Here is a 17,825-nt window from a genome sequence, read left to right as displayed (position 1 = left end):
AGGGAGAAAAGCCCAGGTGAGAACACAAAGAGAAGGTACCACCCACATGGAAACCATAAACCAAACCTACTTTGCACCTTGATCTTGGACTTCTAGCCTCTAGAACTGTTAAAAAAAAAAAAAGTAAATTTCTGTTGTTTAAGGCACCCTGTCTGTGGCATTTAGTTGTGTCAGACCCAGCAGAGTCATATAGCTTCCTTTGGGGGGGGTTCTAATCCACAAAGATTATACTATTAGGATAACTGCAAGTGCAATACTGACTTGATTAAGCAGATACTGTATGTCAGCTAAGTCTCCTCTAATTCAATCACTTCTCCAGCAGAGTCTAATCATGCAAATAATTTAATACTGTAGGTGAAAATGAGACAGAGAGAGATGGGGAGAAGGCAAGAGGGAGGGAGAAAAGACTGAAGGAGAGGAGAGGAATGAAGACAGACAGTAAGAGCACTGTGTGTCAAGTTGCTGGGTAGTTCCACAGACATGTGCAAACTGTACATGAATGTTAAATATGAAATTACAGATGATAAGCTATACTGATGTACTGACGTATATTTAGCCAATTAATTGAAGTCCTGTTCCTTTGTATTGTCCATAGTTACAAATGATTTAATGTCTGAATTTTCTAAAGACTGTTCCTAAAGTACATGGCTTAAAACATATCTCAGTATTTTACATGAGACAGTGTGCAGTGAGAAAACCAATTAAAATTGTTGACACTCTGTCTGGCTGCATATGCTACCTGCCAGATGTTTACACAGCTGAAATTCCCCAGAGTACTATAATATAGTCTAGAATACCCAAAGGATTACTGAAAGAACTTGAAATTTCATTGTCAACTATGATGAATAAAATTAATAAGTAACAGTAGTTCAACTTATTCTTTCCATCTTTATGTATGTCGCAAACGTTTACCAGCTACAGAAATCACCTGGTCAAACTCGACTTAACTTATATTACATTTTACTATTATTTCCCAATAACTAAAAATCATTTGAATATTTGTTAGATGTAGATTAGCGTGAGTGAGAGAAGGCTGTGTGAAATATTTCTAACAATTCGTAATCCCTCTGTGTCAAGTATAACGTCTACATATGTCCTCTGGGTATTTACAATTCATATTCTGTGTATCATAACCACCTTCAGTTTGGATAAATTTACAATAACTTATTATTATAAAGATATGACAAATCCTTTAATATATTTGAATGTTATGCTATTCTTGTGGATTGATGAGACAGATGGCATCATTTGTCACACTCTCTTAACAATAACTATTCAACTTATCACCAGTCTAGAGTACTGAGGAATCATATATCATTGCAATAGTATACGATGCCCCAGGCTCATGGTTTGGATAAAATACATGTAGCTTTACTCATTCTCTATTTTATTGTTTACTCCCTTGTCTAAATGCATTCCTCAATCACCTCCACCTCCTCTAGAAGCCCAAAGGGCTCTCTCTTGAATCATCCACCTCACCTACCCCTAAACCTACTATTACACATCATGGTAAAAGCTAAGGCAGGTATTCCACTGGCTCAACTGACAAAAAAAGGATTTGATTTTATTGGAAATAGAAGGAACTGAGATAAACACATTTTTTTTATTATGTGAGGATGCAAGACCACACACTTACAGCCTCTACTGTGTTAGGTAGTTGACAAAACATGAGCAGCACCAGACACTCTTGGAATTGAGTAGTATTACTCCTGTTTTATTCACTTCCCAAAGTAATAAAATTAGGGCTATTACACTGCAAAATGTTTAATTTAGGATGATATAAAACATTATGTCACTGATTTGAATGTTTTTAAATTCTAGAATGGTTAATTTTATATTTTAAAATATTTTTTAATCCCCAGGATAAGAATATACATATATAAAGAATTATGACATTGAAAATACTAATCTAATGCTATTACTTTCCCATTCTACAGATAATAAAACTGAACCTCAGAGAATGTGTCATTTTCTTTTTTCGGCAGGATAGAACAGCAAGACCAAGTCTGGAAGAGTGAGGGTCACTGTAAAGGAGGTTAATCTCTAATTAAGCTATTACACAGAGATTGTGCCTACTTTTCAAAATCTCACTATAACCATCCTGTTCCATGGCACCATCGTTTCTTGCTTTAATTATTGCAAAGCTTCCTGCTGGTACTTCTTTCTCCTCTTGCCCTCAGTGGCCATTCTATTGCCCTATTTGTCCTTTTGAAACAGAATGCTAATCATAGAATTCTACTCCTCAAAATATTCCAATGAACAGACTATTAGTCATGACAGTTTGGGTAATTTTAGCTGCTTCCCTTGCTGAGACTCAGAAGTAAAGCCAGACAAAACAGTTTTACTAAAAAAAGTTTAAACAATCAGAGCAAATCAAGGATATTAAGAATTCTAGAAACAAGATTTGAGAGAAGAAAGAAACTCTAAAGGGTGATATGTGAAGTCACTCTGAAGTCATGTCTAGATTCCAAAGTGACTGATGAGATACTAAAAAACTAATGGAAGCTTTTGGAAGATACATGGACCCACAGAGATAAAATTTAAATTTCAAAGCTCACTAAGAATTATAGTCCATGGGAAAATCCCAGGTATTATGATGGAAATTGGACACAGAAACCACAGGAGCAAGAGTGAACTGGAAAATTCAAATGGCCCAAAGAAACCCTTTAATAACATTAAAGTGACATGGAAATATTAATGTCCCTAGCATATTTTCTTACCAATAGGGAAAAAATAAAAAACTCTGAACAGAGATTGTCTCATTCAGATTTTTATAATATTTCCTAAAAATTTTAATATACAATGTCTGCCACTCATACAAAAATAGTCATAAAAGAGAAAGAAGACAACAATGTGAAAAAAAAATCCAACAAAAACTGAAGATACTAGAAACAGATCTGTAGGAGATCCAGATAATTGAGTTATAAAACATACACAAAACCAAACCAAATCAAATCAAAAGCCTCTTATATTTAATATTTTTCAAGGACTAAAAGACAAGATAAAAGAATTTCAGCAAATTGGAATCTTTAATAAGCAGTCTGTAAGTTACATAAATAAAACTATAATAACTGAAAATAAGAATTGTATTGATGGTTTCAGCAGTATATTTTACACATCTTGAAGTGAGAAGTGGAATGTAGATTACAAAACAAACATGTATAGACACACGCATACACAGAGAAACATGAAAAACACCAAAGGATGAACAAGTTAAAATGTGTAAAAAGTTATAGCTGGTGATATGAAGTCACAGCAGGTGCGTACCTGGAATCTAAGAAAAACAGAAAAAAATAAAATGGTCAGAAGCAATATCCGAAATAATAATGATGAGAAGTCCATAAAGAACAACACAGACACATAGATACGCACCATTGCCAAGCAAGAAAACACCACATTTGTAGAACATTTGTAAAGAAATAAATTTTTAGAAGACAATAAAAATTAAATTTTGCCACATGTCATAAACAATGTAAGCCTTTAGGGAATGAAATAATACCTTGAAAGTTATAACCTAGATTTCTATACCCAGCAAATATACTCCCTCAAATAAAAAGTGAAATAAAGACATTATCAGAAAAAACAAAACAAAACAAAAAAAAAAATCCCAAAAAACATGTCCTTTGGGAAAAAGGAAAAGAGTTTATGGAGCTTCAGGAAGAAATAAAGAGCAAGAGAGGACAAACAGGTGAAGAAATCTAGATTATTCTCATGATTACTCTGCAATTTCTTGACCTGAGCAACTTCCTGGTGGCATTTATATCTTTAAAAGCCCAGAAAACCACCTCAGGTGGTGCCCAGATTATTAGCTCCTTCACCAAGAACTGTATTTTGAATATAGACCTTTTAAGGAATTAAATCAATCTCTCTGATGTCTTCTAGTGAAAATCATAAAAAAAAGATAAAATAAAAAAAGATCAACTCATAGTTGCCACCCACTTCCCATGAAGTTAGATATTCAAAGAACTTATTGCTGTATGTTTCCAGGCATATTCAGGTACAAAGAAAATTTTTGAGCAATGCCTATAAATGACTTATCTCCTAAGTCCCAGGTTGCCATGTGGTGTAAAGTACATCTATTTCCACGTCTCTAAAGCCATAGACTAGGATGATTCCTTGTGTATCAGCTTCACTGGATTCCTGTGATAGAATATCACAGTGACATTTTTCTTTAGCTTCATGTAAATCCTACTCTCCTCATGACATAAAATCCTAAGATGGTAAAAGTCTTTGTTCCTTTCAAAAACCATTGTTTGACTTTTGAGGATAATTTTTCCAGAGCAGTCTTTTCGAGTGATACGCCAATAGGAAGCAAGTCTAAATGCCCTATGAGGACAGTACAGCTTAACGCACATTTCCTTTTTGGCCACAGATTCTAATTTCATTTCATTGCCTACAGCTACCTTCCTCTGTTTTTGCCATTTACTTTTTTAAACTTGCAGAGAATTGTGATTGAAACAGTCTCTGCTGATTTGCAGGGAATTCTATTCCTGTGGCTCCAATCATCACAAAGCATTATGCTTTGGAAGGAAAGTGCACATTATATTTACTTGGCAATAGAATCTCCCAGAATTTACAGTCTGTGTGACTTAATGGGAAGGGAACCTGCACAACACACATCCCTGAATTTACATCCCACAGGGACCACATGTTAACTCTGTGCCTTGAACAAATTAATTTCCTCATGTGGATATGCCTGACTCATCAGGAAATGTAAAATGTTCAACAGCAGCAGTTATCATTAGATTGGTTAAGGCTGTCTTTCTGGTTCAACCTCTTATTTCTATATCCTCAGATCCAGGCCACTCAGCCTCTCAGAGGCTCAGTTTCTTAACCATTGAGGAGTAACCCACTCAGTTGATGACAAAGTCAAATGATATACAATTCCATGAGATCAAGTTGTAAGTTGAAGAACTACCATATTAACTGATAAGCAGCATCATGTGTTATGATGAGTTGATAATGATGACAATGAAACAGTATACCCAGGAAAATTGCTGACAGCTGATTCTCTGCCGTATTTGAAAGCAATGTTATTGCAGACGTAGTTCCCATATTATAATTAGCAGGGTGATCAGCTGCAAATTACTGCAATTAGTATTCACTTTCATATTATTGATGAAGGCCAAAATAATTGTAATTAAGAGTTTATTTAATCAGACAAAGGGAAAAATACTTGGAGGCAAATAGCTCCCTGGTCAATTGGCAATTTTAAAATAAATTACAACATCATCAAGACACTACATAAAGAATGTGATCAAACTAATCATAACAATTAGGCTCAAAGTGCATTAGAAAAATTTCATATTTTTCAGAATAACATGGATAATGTCATATCATTAAATGTCTTTACTTCAATGTTAAAGACCCAGAATAAAATGATTCATATAATTTCTTCACATGCCTCAAGTTGCGTATCTGTCCAAGAAGCCATTGAATATGTTGGATCAGAAAATGATAAATCCTGTGTTTCTTAATTGAGAATTTGTTATAAGTAAGAATGAAAGGAGAGGTACAAGCTTGTTTTAGCAATTGTCAATGATAATATTTGGAAAGAATAGAAAGCAAATGACCCAGGTTCTTCAGGAAGACACGTCTTGAGCTCAATTTTCAGTGTGTGAGGCAGTAAAGAAAATGTTAGTTAAGGTATTGGTACAAAAACAGACATATAGACCAATGGAATAGAATAGAGAGCCCAGAAATGAACCCACAAACTTTTGGTCAACTCATCTTCGACAAAGGAGGCAAGAATATACAATGGAATAAAGACAGTCTCTACAGCAAATGGTGTTGGGGAAACTGGACAGCAGCATGTAAAACAATGAAGCTAGAACACTCCCTTACACCATACACAAAAATAACTCAAAATGGATCAAAGACAAAAACATAACACAAGATACAATAAACCTCCTAGAAGAAAATATTGGCAAAACATTATCTGACATACATCTCAAAATTTTTCCCCTAGAAGAAATAAAAGCAAGAATAAACAAATGGGACCTACTGAAACTTACAAGCTTCTGCACAGTAAAGGAAACCAGAAGTAAAACAAAAAGACAACCTACAGAATGGGAGAAAATTTTTTCAAATGAAACCAACAAAGGCTTGATCTCCAGAATATATAAGCAGCTCATATGACTTAATAAGAAACAACCAAACAACCCAATACAATAATGGGCAAAAGACCTACACAAGCAATTCTCCAAGGAAGGCATACAAATGATCAATAGGTACATGAAAAAGTGCTCAATATCACTAATTATCAGAGAATTGCAAATCAAAATTACAATGAGGTATCACCTCACACCAGTCAGAATGGCCATCATTCAAAATATCCATAAATGACAAATGCTGGAGAGGCTGTGAAGAAAGGGAACCCTCCTACACTGCTGGTAGGAATGCAGTTTGGTGCAGCCACTGTGGAAAACAGTGTGGAGATTCCTCAAAAGACTAGGAATAGACTTACCCTATGACCGAGGAATCCTGCTCCTGGGCTTATATCCAGAAGAAACCCTACTTCAGGATGACACCTGCACCCCAATGTTCATAGCAGCACTATTTACAATAGCCAAGACATGGAAACAGCCTAAATGTCCATCAACAGATGACTGGATAAAGAAGAAGTGGTATATTTATACAGTGGAATACTATTCAGCCATAAAAACCAACAACATAACGCCATTTGCAGCAACATGGATTCTCCTGGAGAATGTCATTCTAAGTGAAACAAGCCAGAAAGAGAAAGAAAAATACCATATGTGATCGCTCATATGTGGAATCTAAAAAACAAAAACAAAAACAAAAAAATGAAGCATAAATACAAAACAGAAATAGACTCATAGGCATAGAATACAAACTTATGATTGCCAAGGGGTTAGGAGGGTGGAAAGGGATAGACAGGATTTCAAAATTATAAAATAGATAAACAAGATTATACTGTATAGCACAGGGAAATATACACAAGATTTTATGGTAGCTCACGGAGAAAAAATGTGACAATGAATATATGTATGTTCATGTATAACTGAAAAATTGTGCTCTACACTGGAATTTGACACATTATAAAATGATTATAAATCAATCAAAAATGTTAAAAAATAAAAAATAAAAAAAAAGATTTATACCTTAATTCTGTGTCTTGACAACATAAATTTCAATTCCTGTTTAAAGTGCTTTGGTGAGAAGGACCGAGCTTTCTCAGAAAACTGAAAATTTTGTATTGGGTAAAAATTTGAGAATACACTGAATTTATTAGAGGAATGTACATTGTTTAGAATTTTTTTAAAAAGCGTGTATACCTGGGGTGTAAACTGTAACAGCCATTAGAGCATCATTTTAGCCAACAGCCCTAATGATAATCAACACATTAAATAATCACTGACAGGGCTCTAAGTAACCAAGCTCTTACAAAATGACTAGGCAGACGCCCTGAAAACTAAGAAAAGCATGCAAATTTCTCTTTCTTGTGAATGAGTTTTTAAAGCAAAAATAGTGTATTAAGAAATTAATTTTAATAAGGATGTAGAGTTACAACTTGTTTCAACAAAGCTAGGTTACATTTTTTCCCAGAAAAACCATTATAATTGGTTTAAAAAAAAAATCCGCTTTCATGATGAAGAAAAGACAGTTCTCTCCAGCTCACCTTAAGCTTTTGTGGGAGTGCTGTATATTCTCATTTTTTTCTGTTTTGTTTTATTTTTTTCCTACATTGATAAAATACAACAAAGTTGGTTGAACTCTTCCTGTGAAGTTAGAGCTAATCTAAAAGTTTCAAAACAAAAATATTTAAAATCAGTACACAGAAAACCGAAGTCAGAGGACTAAAATCTAATGGGAAATGCAGAATACCACAACATAGAGAATGACATGAAACCAGCTGCCTATTTCAGGCAGTTCCTGGCAGAAATTAAACATTAGCATCACTATTCCACAGTAGCCACAAAGATACATGATCCATAAAACTGGTCCAGGCTGACTGAAGCACATTCACATTAAGTGTGGAAACAGGTACATCCATATAAATATTACCTGAATATGCATATGCACTTCATTTGTTTTCATAATGTTCCCTTTCTTCTAAAGGCCATATTTATCATTTTTTGAAACAAAAAGTAGACCAAAAAAATCAACCCCAATACACTGTAAATAGGATACTGTGTGACTATGAAGAATATTAGAAGGTTATTTTTCACCTAAGGCTCATAAAAATGATTCAAAAAATATCCTGAATAATGATACAAAGCAAGGAATTGAGTCATAGTTACTTTTGTTGTCTCACAGGAAGGAAAAAAGCTTTTAGAAGGCAGTATATCCTATGCTCCATTAAAAACACAAACTATGAAATTAGATACAGCCTCCTTTAAACCACAGATTCACTATTTGTTGTAGAACCTCAGGCAAATTAACAATGTATTTTGACCTTCAGTTTCTTGTCTAATAAATGAGGACAGAAATACCTTAATGCATGTGAAAATCATTGAAAACCACCTGTAATACAGTAAATAATACTTGATGTTATTATTACCAGCAGCATTATCATAATAATTACTATTATAATTTTAATAGTTTGACAGAATTTAGGCTTTTCTTTCAAAGCACTATGAAAAGCATAACCAAAACGTAAATCAAATATTCTGCGAGTCTCCTTGTTAAGATAAATACATGAGAAGATCAATTCATACAGAAAACCACTACAAATCAATATATTAAAAATTACTCTTACTCATTAGACAATGGATGCACCAAAATGAATGTGCTTATCTTTTCCCCTAGGTGTTAATGTTCCATGAGATGCCTGCTGTGAATTTCAAAACAACAACAAAAATTCTGTAGTCTAAATATAAATATATAAATAGTTTCTTCAACAAGCAATAGGTTTCGTGTCAAAGAAAAAAAAATGTAACCTGGATTATCAAGTACCCGAGTTCATGTCAAGGAGGTCATAAGACTAGGAAATGTTGAAAATTATGAACATCATTATAACTTATCACTTGTAAACCACCTTTCATGCACCGATAGCAACCAGATGATCACACAAGAATGCAGTTTAGTATCAAGGGACATAATTGCATATTAAGCAAAGTGAAAAATAAAAGAGCAATACCTTCTTTATTTGGAATGCACCCAGGAAACATCTAAAATTGATTTTTAGCAGTGAAATTATAAATTACTAAGTCTTTACACTAAAACTTATGTAATTTAATTATATGCACATCCATCGGCCTTACTTCAGAGACTAATTATTCTTAACACAAACAAAATTTTATTTGGTTAGAGTATTACAACTATTAAGTGAATTGTCATAATGTACTCCAATATTGTCTGCTGCAATTAAAACGACTTCATCAGCCATAAAAAATGGTAAAATAATGTCATTTGCAGCAACATGGATGGCCCTGGAGAATGTCATTCTAAGTGAAGCAAGCCAGAAAGAGAAAGAAAAATATTATATGGTATCACTTATATGTGGAACCTAAAAAAAAAAAAGACAAATGAACATATATATAAAACAGAATCAGACTCACAGACATAGAATCCAGACTTGTGGTTGCCAGTGGGGAGTGGGATGGAAAAGGATAAACTAGGAGTTGGAGATTTACAGATACTAACAGGTATATATATAAAATAGATAAACAAGTTTATACTGTACAGCACAGGGAAATATATCCAATATCTTGTAGTAGCTTACGGTGAAAAAGAATATGAAAATGAATATATGTATGTTCACGTATGACTGAAGCACTGTGCTGTACACCAGAAATTGATACAACACTGTAAATTGTCTATACCTCAACAACAACAACAACAACAACAAGACTTCAAATGGCTAAATATCTGCAAATAAAAGCAATTCAACTTAAGATACACAGACTTAGTTATGAAAAAGTTATTACAGTACATAAGAGGAATTGATATTTATAATAATGATTTTAACTTATTTAAAAGGTTGTCACATTCAGTATGCTAGGTTGAAAAAGGCCAAGAAATATTTAGTACATTAGTAAAAAACTTCCATCCAAAATAGTCAAAACCCTGAAGGTTGTTACTTAAAAGATACTGCACACTCCATGATTCGGAATGCTTTGAGGATTAGCAGGCACAGACTACTATATACAGAGTAAACAGCACGGTCCTACTGTATGGCACAGGGAACTATATTCAACAGCTTATAATAACCTGTAATGAAAAAGAATATATATAAATGTGTATAACTGAGACATTATGCTGTACACCAGACACTAACACAACATTGTAAATAAACTACACTTCAATTTTAAAAAAGAATGATTTGTTAACTAATAATTTTGAAAGACTAAAGTGTAGACCTATCTGAATAAAGAATACAGTACTTAAGTACTATGTACAGTAATAAATAATCTAAAGACAAGATGAAAGAGAGGCTAAATATGTTTGGTAGACAGAATTATTTATATCAACATTGCTTCAGCCTTTAGTTATAAAATATATCCATAACCTTGCCATAGACTTACATGGGATAGAATGTTCTTCCCCATCCACCATTTGACTTTGGTGTTGCCCATGTATCTTGCTTTGGTCAATGGAATATTGGCAAACATGAGGCAAACAGAGGTGCATTTGGGCTTCTCAGCTTTTGCCTTTGCTACTGGTAGAAGAACAAGCTGTGTGAAACGTCTGCTCCATCAGCCTGGGTATTAGAATTTTAACATCTAGGAAAGTTGCTGCCAACCCACAGCTCTGGAGCCTAAAGCAGAGCTGCTTCCACTGACCCACAGACAAGCAACATTAAGCAAAGCCCTCTCAGCTGACTTACAGACCAATGAGTATAAGAATAAATGTGTGATGCAAAATGCCTTGGCATTGCTATGCAAAAGATAACAGAAAAGAATGGCAAAAAAAAATCAATGTTTCATCTTAAATGAATCATTTTCCTTTCTCATGAGAGTTTTCCTGCTTTTTAGGAGTTGGGGAAGGAGACGGTAGTTCAGATCTTCACGCCTCTCTGTTTGCTAGTTGACTACCATGGATTCTTAGAATACCAACAAGAGGAGGAAGTCGTGGCTGGAGCGAACTAGTATGCAAAACTATTAAGACTGTTGGCTTATCTTCAAGGAGTCCAGTAATCTCTAGCAAATGAACTTATTCTTTTCATGACCTCAGTGGAAACTACCCCAAAAAATGGTGATTTTTTTTGAGTAAGACACATTTATATATTTGACTGCCTGTAGCTAGAGATGATAGCCAGTTAATCCAGTCAAGCAGCTTTTAAATGAAATAAGACAAGACAGTACTTATAATAGTAGGAACTCATTAGAATGCAAAGCCTTTTGTGTTGTAATTTTTTAACAACTTTTCTTCATACATCAGTGTGGAAAAGGAGTAGATTTAATAAAAAAAGTGTCAGAGAAAAGGGTAATGAGGTAACTTGTTTTAGGCCACAGGAAGAACATAGTTTTAGCTTCTGAGATATATTTAGTTGTTGAGATATATTTAATCATCCTAGTAGGTGCAGTATATTAAACATTTGGTCTTTGAATATCAGCCTTGTACAGTGACATGAAAATTGTCAATATCCTTGAATTCCTATTACATTAAGAGTGATACAAATACTGAGAGAAACAGTATACATATGATCATTTTACAAATGAAAAAATTTACAGAAGTTAAAAATTTAGGTCTGCTGGTGAGCCCAGAATTCCAAGTCAGATCATCTGATTTTAATGACTAATCTTTAACCAAAACATCCAACAGTAGCCCTCCATATTTTCTATTTTTTTCTCCAGTGAGATACTGTTGAATAGAAAACAAAGAAAAAAAAAAAAAAAAAAGAGCACACAACAGGTTACCAAGTACCCTGATTCAGTCTCAAGGATACTAGGTAGGATTAATGAGGAAAAACGTGTTATTTTGTAAATAAAGTACCTAATGTAGAAAGAAGTTAAGGAACATGAGTAGAACTACACATCTTTGAAATAGCGTATTTTTCAAAAACAGAGTCATCAACTTTCCAGGACTGGGACTCAGTCATTGGATTTCACTTACCCTAGAAATTTACAACAGAGATGGATTTAGAGACAGTTGGAGAGAAAGAAATGAAATGTGAAATGTACCTGAGGCACAACAACCTACCACTAGAACAGGAGACATGGTGAACCTCCACCTCCGGATTAAACGCCAGTCCTCCCTGGCAAGGAAAAGGTAAATAGCGAAGCCACTGGTGTGTCTCTAGAACTACCTCGCCGTCCAGTCCTCTTTTCTCCAGTTGTCTTTTCTGTGGTAGTGTCATGAGTAAGACGGATTTTGACAAAATATTTCCTCTGCTTAAAAAAAAGCTGGGCTTTGATAACCAATTTATACCCTTTAATATTGTAATTGATAAGATAAAATGAACATTTGTTCTTTCCAAAATTCATGGTCTAGCAAAAGTTACATGGGTCCTTAGAATTAATTTGGACCATTTTTGAACAAATCCCTATTAAGGTCACTTCATCAGTTCACCTGTATATAAATTCAAGTGTGATTATAATTATGTTGTACATAGTTTAAGTTGTTCATTCTCATAAAAATATAGAGATCCCCTGTCAGTGTTAGTGTATTTGTTTTCTTTTTCTTTTTTCAAAGGAGGTACTGGGGATTGAACCCAGGACCTTATGCGTGTACTCTGCCATGGAGCTATATTCCTCAACAAGGATGTTTGCTTTTGAAGAATAATAACAATATATATACTGGGATATCCCTGCTTAATTCTAATTTTTTCTGCTAAGAGGATACACAGATGTGACACTAACCTAAATGTTTCTCCAGTGAATTTCATATTCTGAAACAAACATAAATGTTAACTGATATTAGAAATAAACCTTTAAGAGCAAAAAAGGTGAAGCAAATGACCAAAATACCAGATTTTAACAAATGATTTTTCTTCTCCATCCACCTCCTCCACTTTCGTCCCCCTTCCCTAATTCTGTCCATCAATACAGCATAACAGTCTATCAATATAAACTTTGATTCTGTCATGCTGTTAATATTATATTTACTAATATATTACCAAATGCCAGGAAAATGCGTAAAGTGCTCTAGGATTTTAAAAAGAAAAAAAAATCTTAAGATATTTCTATCTTCAAGATGCATGCAAAAAGCCGTTAGCTGCTAGAAGTCATATATACTTAGAAACATATCATTATAAAATATTCAAACATATGGAAGAAGATTTTACCCAGGTCCTCCGAAATATATTTGTATTAAACAGCTCTTCCATAATGATCACAAAGAAACAATGTAAACTATGCATATTTTAAGTCAGTTGATAAATCCAAATTAATTTCAAAGATTTCAAAGAAATGACATCAACAATGGAATGTTTCAGATGAACTAATAGTGAGAGAAACTGCATTGTAACTGTTTCAAGAACTTGGTGTGATGAATAAAGAAGGAGCCCTCTGGGATAAATTTTGTAGTCAGATGCATAATTTTGAATAAAACATTTCCAAGGGCTGTCAGAGGCCACCTGGAGCTTCAAAAAGGAATTATCACCTTTGCCCTTATTATATCTACACACAACAGTAAAGTGTGAAAAGAAGTCAGATAACCTAGTGTAGTATTTTAAATTTCAAGTAACTCTTTACCTGGAATCATTTCTCTGGAGGAAAATGAGACGATTATATGAAAGTACATTAGGATTGCCCATTTTCACAAAGCATCTTCTACTCACATAGCCAAAGGTGTGAAACCTAATCAGAATGTTGGCTATTCTTTAGGCATGTTGTTTTTTTAGAAAGTGAGGTGTTAGTGATTTTATTATTCAAGATAAATATTCAAAGTCTTAAGGTCGCCTTCACACATGTATTTTAAGTGATACTTGAGATTTGTATTTTAAGTAGAAAAAGGTCTCAAACATACAGAATAGGTGCTAATTGGGGAAATCTGGATTTTCACTCTGGATCTGCCTTTAACTAGTTGTGCATGTTTATGTAAGCACCTTAACTATCCTTAAGATACCTCTTTGATCATATTTTTAAAATGCTTTCATGGGCAGAGTACTGCCTACGGTGAAGTTTTACACTGAGATCCTTTTGTTCTTTGTCTCTGTGTGAATTGCCTTCTCTGGTTATCACCGGGAATGTCAGCTTTACTGTAAGACAATCACATTTACTGTAACAGACACACAGAAGTGCGGCATGGCTCTAACGTAGCCACAAAACATTAAAGTCAAAAAGCCTGTTTCCAGAGAACTGAGCACCCTGTAGGGAAAGATGCCAAAGAGGCAAATTGTACATTTTTATTATGAGCCAGAATGTGAATAAACATTTCATTATACCTTAGCTGCTTCATTTACTCCACAATAGTTTAATAGATACTACTGAGAAAAAAACAGTGCTTGAGTAAGCATGACATTTTCTGTCCCAGAATACATAGCTGGACAACCTGGAAGACATAGGAATAAAATTAATATCTGCCATAAATCAAATATGTCTTTTATAACTGTTAGAGAAAAAAGCCCAGGAAAAAAAGCTATTATTCACCCATTCCTAGATTAAACAAGATTCCAAACTAATATTTTAACTTTGAAAACACAGTATTTAAGGCAATTAAGTTGGAAGTTTTTATTCTAAATTGTATACAAAGGAAGAAATATAAATGATAGTATCTTTAGATTTAAAATAGTATTAAGCATATAAATAGAGCAAGCAGAGACATAGCTAGAAATTGCTACCAGTTGCTACGTACTGTTCTTATACTGTATCATTTAATCACTACAGGAATCAAACAAGATTATACTGTATAGCATAGAGAAATAAATACAAGATCTTATGGTAGCTCACAGAGAAAAAAAATGTGACCATGAATATATGTATACTCATGTATAACTGAAAAATTGTGCTCTACACTGGAATTTGACACAACATTGTAAAATGATTATAAATCAATAAACAATGTTAAAAAAAAGAAGAGCACACACACAAAATAAAGTACTGAAAAAGCAATTAATACATATGTATACATACATCATATACATACACATGTGTATATGCATACATATATATGGTATATAGCTATGAAATATATATACATTTCTGTTTAAAATATAATGAAAAAGATGCACATCACACCTTTAGCAGTTGTATCAGGGAGGTAATATTGTTGGAACTAGAGGAAACTACTTATTTTTCTTTATCTACCATTTTTTTTTGTGTGGGAAGAGGTAATTAGGTCTATTTATTTACATATTTTTAGAGAAGGTATCAGGGACTGAACCCAGGACCTCATGCATGCTAAGCGTGCGCTCTACCACTTGAGCTATACCCTCCCCCTTTCTTTAGAAATTCTCAGTTAAACTATAATAGAACTTGCATGCTTATTGGGTAAATAAGCCTTATCTATTAATACAATTAAGTATCAATACCATTTTGTTAGTACCTGCTATTTAGAAAATATTATTCTAATTTCTTTATGAATTAAATATTTTAAACAAAAAGAAATGAAAACACAGCTACTTTTAGTCAGATTCTGCGGGAAAAAATAACAATATTCTCTTTAAAACTTACACAAATTCTTTAAAAGTCCAGGACATCCACAGATGCTAACAATGAAAAATGAGATGCATTTGAAGTGGTATGAAAATCCAGGGCTGTGTCTTCCCTGGAGACACCTTCAATATGAATGACCTTCTCAGGGGTGTTTGGAAGGTAGATGCTGCCTCAGGAAATATTTTCTGTGGTGTCCTTCTGTGTATGAATTATTTCATTAAAAAATACTACAAAATTTATAGACTCATGTGAGGCACAGTGAGATATGAATGAAGACTTAGGAAAGTATGTAGGAAAGGGGTAATTATGCATTTGTTTTATTTTCCAGTCAGTACACATGAAGCTTCTTTGTCCTGTGCTCAAATGAAAGTTCACTTAAAATCAGCATGTCAGCACTGGTCTGGAGAGCCAGCCTTGTGTGCAATATGGCACAATCTCGCAAAAGAAGTACAACTCTGGCCAAGAAGCCATCCATTTACCATGCTGCAATCCTAAATCCAGGGTCTGGCCATTAAAATACAAAGAGAAAGAAATATAAATGATCGAGAGAGAAGGAGCATGGAGAATAAATTGTGAAGCTGTCCTGTGGCTGCAGATGGAGAGGACAGAACAAGCGGGAGAGAATGTTCAAAAATAAATGCCTGAGTGTACGATGGAAATGACTGAAAACATGAAACCTCCGATCCAGAAGAAACAATCCCCAAAGAGAATAAATTAGAAAAGAGAAAATATCAATAAAGATATATCACAGGGAAATTGTTTTTAAAAAAAGGGAAGCTGTTACATGTAGTCAGATAGATGAGAAAAACAAAAACAGAAAAAAAAATATTACAGAAGAAACTGAGAAACTAGTGACCAAAATCTAAACTGATTAAACAATATTTAATATGGATTTTATATACTGTCATCAATAAGAATGGGTCATTTGGGTGGTAAGGAAAAAGACAGAACGGGAATATCAGGAAAATACTATAAAACAATACGGAGGCAGACTAAAATTCAAATATCCTCAGTTATAAGAACTTTTGAATAAATTACCAATTTTGAAACTTCTTAAACTAGTAAAAGAAACCATTAAAAAAGTTAACACACACCAAATAACTGTCAATGCCATAGAGGAAGAAAACAATAAGATGTTTTTTTTAATTCCAAAGAACTAGAAGAGGGAGAAAAAAGAACTTTTCTGGTGGAAATAAGCTATTTAATATGTTTTAAGGTGTCTCTCTAATATAAAAAATAATTTTACCATACAACAGGTATTCAAAGTGAAGCATCTCTCCTTAAGTCACCGTTCCTTACTAATGTTACTAGATCTGAGGAACAGATTGTAAAACAAGTTGATGTTTGTCTAAGATCCAGCCTCCTTTCCTCACATTGTGCCCTGCTAAAAACCTCTAATTTTCTAGCACATTTTATTATAAAAACAGGTGGCTAAGGGAAAAAAGCCACTGAGTGGTGGGTCTTCCACAAAAGCTTTATCCAGCATGTTTACAGAGTTGATAAGTCTGTAAATTTGGGCTTTATGAAATACTCTCTTTCCCTCTTTGGAAACTAGATATCATGGCAGCTAAGCCATCTTGTGGGTGGGATCCCCACGCTCAGGATGACAGAAGTGAAATATGGGAGGAGCCAGTCTCAGTGGTGTTTCCACGGAGTCTCATACCAACCAGCTTTAGACTCTATATTTTGCGAAAGGAAAACAAATCTCTACCTTGTTTAAGGCACTTTCACGTTGTGCCCCATTAATATTAGGAAATGCAGTCTGAACAGATACACACATATGCTAGTTTTTCTTTTATTTTCAAGTTTTTATAAATGTTTACATTTGTTTTTTATTGTTTGAAATCACGTAAATCTGTTCATCAGATGGATTTTAATAATATATTCTGTAATTATTCCAGTGCATTATAATATCAACTTTTAATATATCAACCAAATATCAACATTTAATTTAAAAAAATAATAAGGTAAGGTTCCAGCAGAGAACTTGTAACACTATATACATGGGCTCATTTGTGACATCTAGTAATTATGTTTGTTAAATCCATAGTCACTGATATGTGTTTTTCTGAGTATGTTTTTGTTTCATTTTCACTCAGTGCCATATTTTACATATTTACCTGAACAGTTAGTTTCCTATATTGTGAAGTGAGTAACGATTATCACGATCTGAATTACCACAATAAGCGTGATTGTTTGATATAAGTTAATGCTCACAAATCTTAGGCATATCAATGCATTGTTTGAAGCGTTTTCTCCTATCTTCCTGTTTTTTCTTTACTTGCTCCCATTTCAATGATGTCAAATATGGTTGTTTAATGA

Source organism: Camelus bactrianus, chromosome 4 (assembly GCF_048773025.1).
Source record: "Camelus bactrianus isolate YW-2024 breed Bactrian camel chromosome 4, ASM4877302v1, whole genome shotgun sequence".
NCBI classification, from domain to species: domain Eukaryota; kingdom Metazoa; phylum Chordata; class Mammalia; order Artiodactyla; family Camelidae; genus Camelus; species Camelus bactrianus.
Note: the sequence above shows the minus strand (reverse complement) of the source record.